Raw genomic sequence first — 13054 nt, forward strand, 5'->3', positions numbered from 1 at the left:
TTCAGTGCTTTGGGGACTTCGCACAACCCCGAACAGATCTACAGGGCGATCACCATTCTTCCTCGTTTATGGAGCAGAAGCGGTCCTTCCGAGTGACTTGCTTCACAATGCGCCACGAGTCGAACTCTTCTCCGAAGCCGAAGCAGAACAAGCAAGGCAAGACGGAGTGGATCTTCTGGAAGAGGAGCGCGACATGGCATTAACTCGCTCGACCATTTATCAACAAAATCTGCGGCGTTTTCACGCACGCCACGTCAGAAGTCGCACGTTCCAAGCAGGCGATCTGGTGCTCCGAGTGGATCAGCAAAGACCTCACAAGTTGGCTCCGGCCTGGGAAGGACCCTTCATCATCTCCAAGGTGCTGAACAACGGAGCATACAAACTCTACAACATCGAGAGGGAGACAGACGAGCCGCGTGCATGGAACGGAGATCTCCTGAAGCGCTTCTACACGTGACCGTCGACTGAAGCAATGTACAGAACAAGTGTTGGCGAAATAATATAAAGCAGATTGAGTTTTTTGCAGGTTCAAAGTTCTTCCGCAGTCGCAGACTTCGGTCTCAAAAAAAAACTTAGCTGCGATCCAGCATCGCCTAAGTATTAACCTTCTCCGAGTGTGCACTACGCGTCACACTCGGGGGCTTAGCTGCGATCCACCATCGCCTAAGTACTACCTATCTCCGAGTGTGCACTACACGTCACACTTGGGGGCTTAGCTGCGATCCAGCATCGCCTAAGTATTAACCTTCTCCGAGTGTGCACTACACGTCACACTCGGGGGCTTAGCTTTGATCCAACATCACCTAAGTATTAACCTTCTCCGAGTGTGCACTACACGTCACACTCGGGGGCTTAGCTGTGATCCAGCATCGCCTAAGTATTAACCTTCTCCGAGTGTGCCTTACACGTCACACTCGGGGGCTTAGCTGCGATCCAGCATCGCCTAAGTATTAACCTTCTTCGAGTGTGCCTTACACGTCACACTCGGGGGGCTTAGCTGCGATCCAGCATCGCCTAAGTATTAACCTTCTCCGAGTGTGCACTACGCGTCACACTCGGGGGCTTAGCTGCGATCCAGCATCGCCTAAGTACTACCTATCTCCGAGTGTGCACTACACGTCACACTCGGGGGCTTAGCTGCGATCCAGCATCGCCTAAGTATTAACCTTCTCCGAGTGTGCACAACACGTCACACTCGGGGGCTTAGCTGCGATCTAGCATCGCCTAAGTATTAACCTTCTCCGAGTGTGCACTACACGTCACACTCGGGGGCTTAGCTGCGATCCAGCATCGCCTAAGTATTAACCTTCTCCGAGTGTGCCTTACACGTCACACTCGGGGGCTTAGCTGCGATCCAGCATCGCCTAAGCATTAACCTTCTCCGAGTGTGCACTACACGTCACACTCGGGGGCTTAGCTGCGATCCAGCATCGCCTAAGTATTAACCTTCTCCGAGTGTGCACTACACGTCACACTTGGGGGCTTAGCTGCGATCCAGCATCGCCTAAGTATTAACCTTCTCCGAGTGTGTGCTACATGTCACACTCGGGGGCTTAGCTGCGATCCAGCATCGCCTAAGTATTAACCTTCTCCGAGTGTGCCTTACACGTCACACTCGGGGGCTTAGCTGCGATCCAGCATCGCCTAAGTATTAACCTTCTCCGAGTGTGCGCTACATGTCACACTCGGGGGCTTAGCCGCGATCCAGCATCGCCTAAGTATTAACCTTCTCCGAGTGTGCACTACACGTCACACTCAGGGGCTTAGCTGCGATCCAGCATCGCCTAAGTATTAACCTTCTCCGAGTGTGCGCTACATGTCACACTCGGGGGCTTAGCTGCGATCGAGCATCGCCTAAGTATTAACCTTCTCCGAGTGTGCGCTACATGTCACACTCGGGGGCTTAGCTGCGATCCAGCATCGCCTAAATATTAACCTTCTCCGAGTGTGCCCTACACGTCACACTCGGGAGCTTAGCTGCGATCAAGAATCGCCTAAGTATTAACCTTCTCCGAGTGTTCCCTACACGTCACACTCGGGAGCTTAGCTGCGATCAAGAATCGCCTAAGTATTAACCTTCTCCGAGTGTACTCTTAACGTCACACTCGGAGACTTAGGGAATTCCACGGACCCTCAATGAGGCTCACGCAGATGTCAAAACAACTGACATGTTCCGAATGTTTGCCTTTGGCTTCACCAAGAAACGCCAAACAAAAACCCGAATCAACATTGCAACAGAAGAGCAAAAATCGGATTCCAAAATTCTCGCAAAGATAGCTAACTCGGTGCGGATCAAGCTTACCCGCACCGATTTAAAAGTGTGACGGCCAACAGAAGTGGCCAAAGTACCTTACAGATAAACACTCGGCATACCGAGGATAAAGTTTCTTACGGGTCAGCTGGGCCGGCGCCACGACTGGAGGGCTCCACGAAAGTGTCCAAGTCGATTCCGTCGGCGATGCGGGTAGCACTCTCAAGGAACGTCTCCATGAAGTCTTCGAATCGAAGCTTCTTCGTGTTGGCGACCTTCAGCGTCTTCAGTTTTTCCTCACGCACCTCCTTGCAATGGACTCGGACCAAGGACAGAGCAACATCTGCACCGCAACGAGCTGCAGATTTCTTCCACGACTGCACTCTGTTGGGAATCTCCTCCAGTTGGGTCATCAGGTTCTCCATCTCCTGCCACGACTCATCTTCTGGCCAAAGCTCCTTGTCGATTCGGCTGACGACTTTTCTCAGTCGACCGATGAAAGGACCAACTTTGCCCACGCGTATGTGCGCACGGAGCAGATCCCGATTGGCGTCGTCGCCGAGTGGAACGTTCTCAAGAATCGAATGCTCCACGTCAGCCGCTTCAGCTTCGGCGTCAAAGCAAAAATCTGCGACAATAGGACAAACAGACAATAAGCGCCGAGTATTACGCGCATAGCACAACCACTCGGAAAAAGAAGGACTTACCAGCCAGACGCGTCATCATCTGGCGAGCCCAGTCGCTGACATATTTCTCTTGTGCTCTGCATCGTTTGTTCAGCACATCCATCTGACTCATCAGCGCAGTCCTCTGTTTCCCCATCTTTTCCACTTCCACAGTCAACACCTTGTTCACTTCACGTGCCTGCTCCAATGACTTCTCCCGTTCCGCCAGAGCATCCTTCATGCCGGCCATTGCAAGCATGGCCGCATCAAGTTCACCAGCGAACTGATTCCTCTCCACCTTGAGAGTCTCATAGGCTGATCCCATTTCACAGGTTTTCTGCCACCAAACACCAAGAGACCATCAGAAAGTTCAACAGTTAAAAGTCTAAGTTCTTCAGACCCCTGCCGACGCAAGCAATCGACAGTGGTCTCGGGGACTACACCCAGTGCGTTCACTAAGAGTGACCCCACTGGCATGCAGCTCAAGCAGGCCTGCCCTATTGAGATGCATGTTATCACCTACGCCTACGAGGCAAATGCTACCCGACCTGAGTACAACTTACTCTCGGAGACTCTTACAGTAAATGCACTCCGAGTGCCACAACTGCTAGCAGTCGGTCATATTATTTACAGACATGACCAAAGCAAAGACAATATGTATAAAGACAACTGTCGGTGCAAGCACTCGACAGAAGTCTCGGGGACTACACCCACTGGGTTCACTCAGAGTGAACCCATTGCAAACAACAACTGCTATTCAAGAACACCAAGTGGGTTACAGGAGAAAAGTAAATACTTACTAGACCACTTACTCGGATATCATCGCGCAGCTCCAAGCTCCGCTGGTACAAGGCCACAACGGAGTAGTAGGCCCTCTTGGCTTCTCCAGCCATCAGCTCCGCCTGCACCATAGCCCCCTTGGCCGCTCCCACCTGCTCCTCCGGAAGACGCTGGATGCTGAATTCAGCATTCGACGAACCTGGAATCGTCAGAGGTTCCTGAGGCATCCCAAGGTCCGCCCCAGTCGGCTCCTCATCCACCAGCACTGGTTCAGTCTGTGGCAGCGCCTCAGTCGGCAGCACGTCGGCGGCGAGAGCGGCAGCAGGAGGAGCAGCCTCGAGAATAGGCTCCATAGCTGGGTCGGCTCTCCCCTGATCGCCCTCATCCAGACAAATCGCCCCTGACAGACCGAATGACACGAGGTCTCAGAAAAAGAAAGAAGCACCTGACTGGGACACGATAGTATAAAACACTCGACGTCCCTACAACGCACCTGGCTGGGACGAGACACGTTGTCCGTGTCCATGGGGTCGTCTTCCTGACGCGCCGGAGAGGTGGCAGAAGTAGCGACCCTGTCGAGTGAGACCCATTCGGCCAGTAAACAGAAGTTCACCCGGATATGAGAAAGAATTGAAAGCTGAGTACACTTACCTGGAGGTGACGGGGACAGCAACCCTCATTCGCGGCAGAGCCTTCCGAGGCTTAGGCCCACTCGGCTTGGCCGCCTTAGAAGACTGACCCGCAGGCTCAGCGGCGGTATCCCTGGTCCTCTTAGTGCTTCGAACACTCGGGACCGCCGGAGTAGCAGGCGGAGCACTCGAAGACGCAGGAGGAGCCGAGGGGACGGCGGGCTCGTGTCGGCGCTTGGTCCCATGCTCTGGGTTTGGAGGTGGCGAGTCTTGCTCTTCGTCTTCTTCCTCCTCCTCGCTGGTCTCCTCCTCCGATTCCCCGCTGTCGGAGACGTATTCGGCGCTCTCCACACTGCCCTCTTGGCTGCCTTCCTCCTCTTCCTTCGTCGGATTCCCGTTCGAGACGGGGGAGAACCAGTTAGTCCACTCATGCATAAATTTCAGTCGGCAAGATCGGACATCACACAAAGATATAGACAAACGACAAGGATTGGGACAGTTCGGTGCACTCGACAATGTCACTCACCTGATTCGGTGGAGGATGATCCGCGCTGTAAGGCCTCACTCGTCGAGATCCTTTGGGATTTTCGCAGGGGCCCGTGATTTGGAGCACCCACGAGGTCACCCTCTCCTCAGTCACGGCCACCACGTTGGTCCGAGTGGAGTCCTCGGGGCCTGTGTAATGCCACATGGCATGGTCGCGAGCCTACAGAGGCTGGATCCGTCGACCAAGGAAGACCTCCAGGAAGTCTATGCCGGTGACCCCCCTCCTGACGACGTCCACGAGTGCCTCAACCAAGGGTTGGACGTCATTCTTCTCCGCCCTCGTGAGCGCGAGTTGCTTAGGTGGGGCAGGCCGATCCAGACTGAAGGGAGGCAGCCCTGTCGAAGCATTCGGACAGGCGATATCCTGGCAGTAGAACCACGTCGACTGCCAGTTCCTCACCGACTCACATAGCTGGAGAGCAGGATAACTGCTCCGACTCTTTTTCTGGAAATCTAGACCCCCGCAGAGCTGGAGAAGATGTGTTTTATCATCTGACTGACTAAGTCGTTTGATGGTCTGGGATCTAGCAGAAAATATGTGCTTGAACAGCCCCCAATGGGGGGGACAGCCAATGAAACACTCGCACAAGACTATAAAGGCAGAAAGGTGGGCGATGGCATTCGGAGGGAAATGGTGAAGTTGGGCACCGAAGTGATTCATGATGCCCTTGAAGAAAGGATGCGGGGGCAAAGAAAAACCTCTATAGACGTGGCTGAGGAGCAAGACGCGCTCCCCCTCCCGGGGCGCCGGCTCGACCTCGTTCTCCGCCGGCAACCTCCAGGACTTATGCACGAGCATTCCGTGCTCCACCAGCTGCAGCAGACCCCCCTCCGTCACCGTGGAGGGGAGGAAATCTCCTTGAATCCACCCCGCCGGCAGCGGCCGCTGTCGCCGCTGAGCAGGCGCCGCCGCCTTGCCCTTCTTCTTCCTCGCCTCCATCTTGCTGGTCTGACCCTTGGTCATGGAGGCGACGGTGAACCCTCGGGAGGAAGGAGAAGGAAGGAGTGTAGGAGCGCTGGAGGTGGCGAGGAAGACGGAGCAGACGAGAGCGAAAGACTCGGTGAGCATAACGAAGAAGCCTCGCCGCCCAGATTTAAATAGGGTTCCGACTGGGCCACTGGCGGGTGGCCCCGAAACCTTATCCGCCCGACCGGCCGCGGCGATATCAGTGGAGGAGTTGAAGGCGCGAGAATCGAGGTGTCAGGCGCTACTCGAGTGCGCTGGCGTCATCCCCGCTGAGCGCGCGGAACCCGAAATTTGAGATCCCGGAAAATCCACCGCTGTCAGTTGACCGGTCGCGTCAAAAGATGCCGCGGAAGCACTCGGCTTCCGATAGTCTGTTTCGCGAGCACTTCCACTCGGATCGTTGGTCAGAAAAGATAAAATGGATCGAGGCAAGCAACGCCCAAGCCAAATCTAATCCAGTCGGATCCAAACTTCAAGCGCCGCTTCGTCGTTCCAACCCCAATCCATTCGGGGACTAATGATGGGGTCATAGTCCTAGGGTAGGGTTATAGGCCTGCCATGCAGGTCCTACCCAAGGACTACCCCTCACAAAGGACAGGGCCCTTAGTCAGTCCCGACTGAATTAAGGAGACCCCATCATCCAGTCGGTAACAGGTCCTCAATCATCCAGTCGGAGACTAGCATTCGGAGGATACCAAGCTAATCGACTGGCTACACTCGGTACATCGTAACCTCTCTGGAGGGAAACGGCCGTACGTTTCCAGGTGCATTTATTAGCATTTAGAGCATATGTTACCTGTAACGTACGCATTCAATCCCCACTACTCCACCCCTGTACCGGAACCGTTGTGGAGGGCAGCGCACTCTATATAAGCCGTCCTCCCCCACTGGTAGAGGGGTTAGCAAATCATTGTATTCCATATTACACTCGACAACAAGCTCCAAGAGCACTGAGACGTAGGGCTGTTACCTCCACCGCAGAGGGGCCTGAACTCATACAACCTCGCCGTAGCTAGGACTCTGCCCATCTCATTCGTACCCTACACATCTACTGTCAGGCTTATACCCACGACAACAAGGTTTATGTCATATTGTATTTACTCATAACAACTAATTAGTACTCTGTTGTACTGCTTTTATATGCATGCGTAGTGTAAATCCTATTTTTTAACCCATCTCAAAGTCAATCAATAACCACCTAAGTTACAGAGAACTTTCAAGCACGGCTTCTGAACGGTGACGAAGGGAGTAGTATATAGATCAACAAAGAAAAAGTGAAATCAATGCAATGTACTTTGGCAAAACATATACACTTTTGCATGCCCCCTCGCGGGAACCTATATACTCCCTCCGTTCCTAAATATAAGTATTTCTAGAGGTTTCACTAGTAGACTACATACGGATTTATATAGATATACTTTAGAGTGTAGATTCAATCATTTTGCTCCGTATGTAGACCCTAGTGAAATCGCTTAAAAGACTTATATTTAGGAACTGAGGGAGTATGTGCCAAACCCTACTGGTATCCTACTCGTCGTCACCATGCAAGCCAAAAGAAAAACCGCCACCCCCTCGTGGTCCGCAACCGTCGTTTGATGTCCGATTGATGTCCATCCCAAGCCATTGGTGACCCCCGGGTGGACCCCACTCATGAGTTCATGTCGACATTGGGCCATCAACATCGCCGCACACGACGCCATCCACTCCTCTTCCTCTCCTCTTCCTCGCATGCGGTGTTGTGGTGTCCGCCCTCCCCGCAATAGACGGCGCCAAGCACACCGTCGACGCTCAACTTGGTGTGATCCAAATTGGAGCCGGTAAATCTAGCCAAGAATGCATGAGTGGCCACACATCACCAAGCTTTTGCATACTCCTCTTCTTGATGTTCCAGATACCAACATGTTTCCGTAACATGGGGTGATATGATGGAGAGCAGACTTCGTCCGTGAGATAGATGCAATTTGGTTCTAATGTTGTGTCCTTTGCCGAAAGGCACACAACGACATTGAACCCAAGGAAGATGGTGTAATCTCCAATGTCTAGAATATCTACCAGCTTCTGCCTACTTGTGTCAACCTTGAAGATCAAGACCTTTGTCGTGTTGACTTCATCATCACACAACTCCTCCTCCTCCTCCTCAACGTCCATGTGTCGTTGATCGTCGGTGACGGTTTCACTGAACTTGTCGTCGCTGCCATTTTCGTTTGCCAGATCGACGCAGTCTTGGAGCGCGACGCGCACGACGTCTTTCTATGACACACGATTCTTGAGCGGAGCGTCTATGTTATCTAGCATCCTCCACACCTGCAGGAGTTGGCCTGGCGGCGTGACGACGAGGTACATATTGGCAATGCTCCCTCTTGTTACGTTTCGCATGATGACCTTGGTCGCAGACAGTGAAGATGCGTTTTTGAGATCCAAAATAGTGATGGAACCTTTGTTGTGTAGAACGTAGAACAAGCCGTCATTGTTGTTGTAAAGAACATCCATGACATAGTTTTCAAACTCGGGGAGCGATGTCCATCACTCGTCGCCCGGCCTGGTGAACAAGGGATTCCTACCCGTAACATGCACAATCAGGACGGTGCATTCGGCCACCTCGGTGGCGGGGGCGATGGCGACCCGGGCGTACTCCGACTCTCATGCCCAAAGCTTGCCGGTTTTCGGGTCCCCGTTCTCGTCCGCACACTCGAGGTCCAAGACATGCTTGCCTTCATCGTCGTAAAAGTTGTCACCACGGACCGTGATCGTGTTAACCGGCGGGAGCGCGCCCTGTATGCCGGTCATGGGGTTCAGGAGGTATGGGTCGAATCGATGGTGGACTTTCGTAATGCAGTGACTACATATTGCATTGACACTGAAAACTCTTATGTGGTTGATAGTAGTGAGCCAGGAAGATACACTGTTCATTGACCTTATGATAGGTGTAGGTGGAGGTTGCATGCATCCACTATACGAAAGAGCAAATTGATTCAGGTATTACAACTAAATATTAATTGTATTGTTTCTTAATTGTATTTGACATCATGTTTCATTTTTTTCAGATAAAAAGAAACCCACACGGGCACACTTGCCCACCTGGAGGGGGAGGGGGAAAGGACAAATCTAAGCTTGCAAAGACTAGGTGGGTGGCAGATGCAATCTTGGATTGGGTGAGGGAAACACCAACAATTGGTCCAATAGCACTCCATGAGAAGCTATTTGAGAAGTACAAGATTAATGTACAATACATGAAGATTTTCTATGCTAAGGAAAGGGCTCTTGATAGGATTAATGGTCCATGGAATGAGAGTTTTTAGTTGCTTTACACCTTCAAAGCTGAAGTGGAGACGGCTAGTCCAGGGAGTGTCGTAGAGATTGACAAGCATACAGTTAAGTACAAATTAAAATGGAAGACAATGGAGAAGGAGTGCTTAAAGAGGGCTTTTGTTTGTTTCAAGGCTTGCTGGAAGGGGTTTCTGAATGGTTGTAGGCCCTATTTGGCTGTCGATGCGTCTGCTTTGAATGGAAGATGGAGAGGCCAGCTAGCAACAGCTTCTGTAGTTGACGGACACAACTGGCTATTCCCAGTTGCATTTGGTGTGTTGGAGGTAGAGAGTGAGGAGAGTTGGGTCTGATTTCTGCAGCAGTTGCGCAACATTATAGGTACACCCTCAGGTTTAGTTATACACACAGATGCTTGCAAGGGTTTAGAAACTGTAGTAGAAATTATATTCCGTGGAGTGGAACATAGGGAATGTATGCGACACCTAGCGCAGAATTTTAAAAAGAAATTTAAAGGCAAAGTTTATGATGAGAATCTATGGCCAGCATCATACACATGCATCTTGAGGAAGCATGAGCACCATTTGAGAGTGTTGTATGCTCATAATCCTTTGTGAAGGAGTACATGGATGAACATCATGGAAAGTTGTGGTCAAGAATTAAATTCAATGAAATCTGCAAAGTAGACTACGTGACCAATAACCTCGCCGAGTGTTTCAATGCAAAGTTCAAGTCAGTGAAAGGACTTTTGTTGTGGCAATCATTTGATAAGATCAGGCAGATGATCATGGCAAAGATGGCTCTTCGTAAAAGAATTGCAGAAACACAATATGTTGGCCATCTTATGGTCCCATCTCTGATTAAGGCATTGCATGCCAAGGCAAGAGGACTAAGAATGAAATGCATTCGACCGTCGACATACGAGGCTAAGGTGACATACACTGACAGTAAAAATAGGGAATGGAGATATCCAGTGAACCTTGCAAACAATGAATGCAGCTGTAGGCAATGGCAGATCCGCGGGAAGCCGTGCATTCATGCCCTACATCTCATGACTGTTATTGGAGGTGAAGATGGTGAAGTTGATCAGTATTGCTCTGAATATTTCTATGTTGCCAAATTTAGGGCTGCTTATGCTGAAAATGTGCCTGCACTCTTGGGAAAATATCAATGGAACATAGTAGACCCAGGGTTCAAACTCCATTCTCCTGTACTGACTAGACCACCAGGAAGACCAAGGAAAAACATGATAAGAGCTGGTGAAGAGGGTCGTGTAAAAAAACAGCGTAAGTGCAAAAGATGTGGTATCTTAGGGCATATTGCTAGGCCTTGTACCAATCCAGTTGATGCATCATTTGGAGAAGAGGAACAATGGGCAGCAGCAAATGCAGAGGAGCATGCAGCAGCAGAGGAGAATGCAACAAATTTAGAGGATAATGCAGCAGCAGAGGAGAATGCAGCAAGTTTAGAGAATGAAGCAACTGAAGTAGCTATAAGAGAGGAGGAAATTATTTTGTCTATAAGAGAGAAAAGACCTAGAGAGGAAGAAACTTCGGTTGAACCATCATCTGATGCGGAATTTGAAACCATGGTTTACGAAGGTTTTGAAGCTATAAGAGAGGAGGAAATTATTTTGTCTGAAGTTCCTTTAAAGATTAGTGAGCCCACAGATGACCGTCAAATGGTCATCACTTGTTCGATCTGTCAAAGCTCAACAAAACCGCCACCACCAGAAGTGAAGATCAGAAGCAACAAGACAAAGCTTTCAAAAGCACAAAATCTCCCAGCCAGGGAAACCAGAAGCAAGACGGTTAACCCATACCGGAACACAAGGATCAAGGCAAAGATTTGAATTTGAACTTGAATGCAAGGCATAAACTTTGAACTTTAAAGATTTGTAATAAGGATTCTATTGTCAATTTGAAGTACTGTGAAAACTTGTAAGGTGTAATAATTCTATATGTGAACTTTGAATTTGAACTACTCACGCAAACTTTGAATTTTAGGCAAACTTTGAACTTGAACGAACACTTCAGTCCATTCCCCTGTGGTGTGAGTTGCACAGTTTGCTGAACTATTATAAACGTTAGGTGATCAATCCGATCTCTTTTGCGTCTACAAAACTTGTAGTCATGAGAAATGTGCTCCAAATAGGCTCCCAAGCTAGGGTAAACAACCCCATTCGTAATCAAGTTTTTTTTGGACCTACTCCAAATGAGCCAAATATTTTTTATTAACACCAAATAAATATTGGTGCGGTCTTCTAGAAGTAATTCTGAGGGCAGGCTGTGAGCATGGTCCACGCCGTTGGCTCACAAGGACGGCTCCGCTTTGTTGGATCGTGGGGCGATCCGCGAGACTTGTTGGTTGGGCCTCCACTTTCTTCGGGTATCCCCTCCTCTGCTTCTTCTTCTCCGGCGATGAGAGGAGCCACTCCTCTGCTTCTTCTTCTCCGGCGACTTTGGACGATATGTCGAGCTCCACTTCAGCCACCCGTCCCTCGTGGACCCAGTATGGTCCACTTCCCTTGGAGCGATGCCCTGATTGCCCACGCAGCGCGCCACTCATACTGTTGACTTCGAAGGAGGTCAAGAATGAAAACTATGGGCGCGAGTTCGTGAAATGCGAGAGCAAGCCAGAGGGGTAGGTTAGATCTCATGATTTTTCTCTGATTTATTTTTCTATTTTTTAATTCTTTTTCGATCTGGGATTTAGGGTTCATGTTTTCGTTTCAGATCGTGAAGAAATGCACACATTTTGAATGGCTGGATGACTACGTTAAGCAGATTCAATTCAATGGGGCCCCTACCCGGGAGCTCAATCTGCCGTCAACAACAACGAATTTGGTCTCTGAAAGTGCTGCTCTGACAGTTGGGGATGCAGATCTGAAGAGGGAAATAAAGAAGATGAACAAGAACTTGAAGCAGATGATTCAATTGAACAAGCAGGCGAATCTGATAGCTTTAGGATTTTATCCCTTTTATTTTTGTGTAGTTGCTCGAGGATTTGCTTACTTGCTGGTCATCACTCGTTAGAGATGTTATTAGTGTGGTTTCATGTGCTCTAGGATTTGGTTAAATTTGTGGATCATGTGCTCTACGATTTGCTTAAATTTGTGGATCATGTGCTCTAAGCTCTGTGTTGCTTAATTTGTGGATCATGTTAGTTTCGGGTACCCGTCAGTTTCGTCACTTTTGTACATTTTCAGTTTCTTCAGTTTCGTCAAACAACACCGACTGCAGAAGAAAAAAAAGGTAGGGCCCAAATTGAAACTAAGCTCAGGTTGGGCCGTCTCATTGCGTTGAGTGTCGAAGGCCCACGCGATGGCTCTATTTTTCCCTTGATTATTACCATGGTAAATCCATTTATTGCCATGTCGAACAAAAATAGTGCATGATGGTAAATCAATTTATTGTTGGACTTGCATATGTCAAATTTATTTGTACATATCATGGCAATTTCCTTCTGTATATTGCCTACGGCACAACACTTTCATTTTTGACTACGGGTATTATAAACAAGTTTTTGTTGCAAGCAAAATATTGTATACACGATTTTTTGTTTTTGTTTTTTTATTAAGAACATGTCAGACTTAATTATGTAGATCATGATATCCATCTGAAACCACGTCTAGAATAAAGTCCGGTGGCACCATTAGCCAGCATATCAATCTAGAGAGCATGTCTAGGCTCGGCTATGGCACCATATCCATCTAGAGAGCTTGTCTACGGCTCGGCTACGACACCATATCCATCGACCGATATCTCACGTAGCAAGCATACATCCATAACATAAAAAGTAGCAAGCATAGCATACTTCTTACATAAAACATAGGGTACCCTAAACCATAGCATAGTTCGAAAACTATTCAAAAATTAGTTTGTTTTTGTTCATACAATATACGGAATAGGGCCACCAACAATTCAAAAAAATTAGCTTTTCTTCTTCTTCT

The sequence above is a fragment of the Hordeum vulgare genome, chromosome 2H, assembly GCF_904849725.1.
Source record: "Hordeum vulgare subsp. vulgare chromosome 2H, MorexV3_pseudomolecules_assembly, whole genome shotgun sequence".
Classification (NCBI taxonomy): Eukaryota; Viridiplantae; Streptophyta; class Magnoliopsida; order Poales; family Poaceae; genus Hordeum; species Hordeum vulgare.